At 43.8% G+C, this 2,472-nt stretch overlaps 1 pseudogene; it reads left to right on the top strand.

Moving 5' to 3' along the window:
• The first annotated feature begins 2,025 nt into the window (after positions 1 to 2,025).
• Positions 2,026 to 2,144, top strand: LOC124720679 (annotated as a pseudogene).
• Positions 2,145 to 2,472: the final 328 nt, after the last annotated feature.

Genomic DNA, 2,472 nt, shown 5'->3' with positions numbered 1-2,472 from the left:
GAGGGAGACCAAGAGATGAATACACTAAGCAGATTCAGAAGGATGTAGGTTGCAGTAGGTACTGGGAGATGAAGAAGCTTGCACAGGATAGAGTAGCATGGAGAGCTGCACCAAACCAGTCTCAGGATTGAAGACCACAACAACAACAACAGCAACAATATTAAGTTTATTTATTTATTCCTCCGTGGGATGTGTTTGAAAATATTGCTCGCACACACACACACACACACACACACACACACACACACAGACAAGACACATGGCCGCAGAGAATCAAACACACCTTGCTGATCTTATAGTTCTAGAAGCTGCCGACCATTGTTTTCACGTTTTTCAGAAAAAAAATTAAAGAAATACTGACATCGAATTGAGTTCGGGAGCAATTACGATAATTCATGTTTCACAATACTGCCGCCAGGGAGCAGTGGTGGTTGGAAAGTGGCGCAACTATGTACAACTAAGCTGAACCTTTTGTGGCGTGACAAAAATTTCGTGTGTTAAGTTGCTCCACTAAAAACTGAGAGTTGACACATGCAACTGCAGAGAGTCATTCCATTAGCAGTTGTGACACTTTTGTTGCGTGTATGTACTCGGCCTTGACATGCACGCGCGGCCTCGGCAGAGACGCTACGCCATACAGAGATGAGTCAGAGGTGATCTTTGCTCTGCAAAGATGCGCGCCAGATTTATCTGTTGATCGCGAGGAGAGGAGAAAAGACAGACAGATGAGCTTTGCTGTTAGATGTGAACAGTCGAGTTCCGGTTTAGTAGCAGTAAGCAACAAGCAATGGAGATTTTTGGGAATTATATTACGGATTAATGGATGATCTATTGTGGAGAGAAAAAGAATTGATTTTTACATTGGTACGATACACTCTTCGTGAAGAATGGATTACAGGTAATGATCAAGTCTCTCTCTCTCTCTCTTTTTTTTTTTTTTTTTTGCGGCAACGGTTTGATGATGCAGTATTTTTGGTTCGTCAGACATCCAGATCAGGAATCTTTTCACTTTTCATTTTTTTATTAGGAGTTATCGATTAATGTGAGAGAAATGGATTTAAGAATTAAGTTTTAAGAGTTTTGGTGCAAATGGCTCTGAGCACTATGGGACTTAACATCTGTGGTCATCAGTCCCCTAGAACTTAGAACTACTTAAACCTAACTAACCTAAGGACATCACACACATCCATGCCCGAGGCAGGATTCGAACCTGCGACCGTAGCAGTCGCGCGGTTCCGGACTGAGCGCCTAGAACCGCGAGACCACCGCGGCCGGCTTTAAGAGTTTTGTTTAAGGAAAGATTATACATGTAAAGTTCAATTTTTGTAATTTTTGGATTATAGTTACGTGATTTCAGAGGAAGCTTAACTGCAATTGAAGTTTCATTAAGTGTTATTAAGTCAAATGATATGAGATTGCTATTGAGTTCATTTAACACAGAGCCATTAACCACATCCCAAGAGTCAACTAATTTTCAATTCATTAAAAACCATAATCAAGAATTATGAAATTAATATGACAGCAATGTCTTTAGAGAATGCACTGCACGTCTGCGTATCTCAGTAGTTAGATTTTGCAGCTGTGTTATCGCCACGTGCTGTAGCTACGTGAGCCGGCCGGTGTGGCCGTGCGGTTCTAGGCGCTTCAGTCTGGAACCGTGCGACCGCTACGGTCGCAGGTTCGAATCCTGCCGTGGGCATGGATGTGTGTGTCGTCCTTAGGTTAGTTAGGTTTAAGTAGTTCAGATGTTAGGTCCCAAGGGCTCAGAGCCATTTGAACCATTTGTTTTTTTTTGTAGCTACGAGAGCAGTTTGCACGGTGTTATCCAGTGCGGCTCAGGTGAGCCAGATAGTGTAGAAAAGAGATTATTTCTTTAATTAAATTTCACAGAACCAACTTTAGTTTCAAAGTAATCAGCTTTTGGTCAAATTTCTTAGTCAGATTTTGTGATAACAATAAGTTTCAAGCAGGGCATGATTTTATTAGAATTCTCGCTGTCAGATTTCTCTATGCATTATCGCATTTGCCGCCGGCCTTGCCACAGCGGTAACACCGGTTCCCGTCAGATCACCGAAGTTAAGCGCTGTCGGGCTTGGCTAACACTTGGATGGGTCACCGCCCAATTTCCCCAAGCGCTGTTGGCAAGCGGGGTGCACTGAGACCTCTTGAGGCTAATTGAGGAGCTACTTCACTGAGAAGAAGAGACGTCGGTAACGAAAACTGACAACGTCTGGGAGAGCTGTCTGCTGAACGCCCCCCCCCCCTCCCCCGTACCTGCATCCGGTGACGCATAAGGTCTGAGGATGACACGACGGTCGGTCTGTACTGTTGGACCTTCGAGGCCTGTTCGGACGGTGTTTATTTGTGTTTTGTTTGTATTCTAGCATTTGAATTTTGACACCAACAGTTACCGTTACACAAGCTATCAGCCAGCGCACCATTCAAAACAGGAAGCCCAAAGTTTAGCCTGTA

This window comes from Schistocerca piceifrons, chromosome 11 (assembly GCF_021461385.2).
Source record: "Schistocerca piceifrons isolate TAMUIC-IGC-003096 chromosome 11, iqSchPice1.1, whole genome shotgun sequence".
NCBI lineage: Eukaryota > Metazoa > Arthropoda > Insecta > Orthoptera > Acrididae > Schistocerca > Schistocerca piceifrons.
This window is presented reverse-complemented; position numbering and strand designations above follow the sequence as displayed.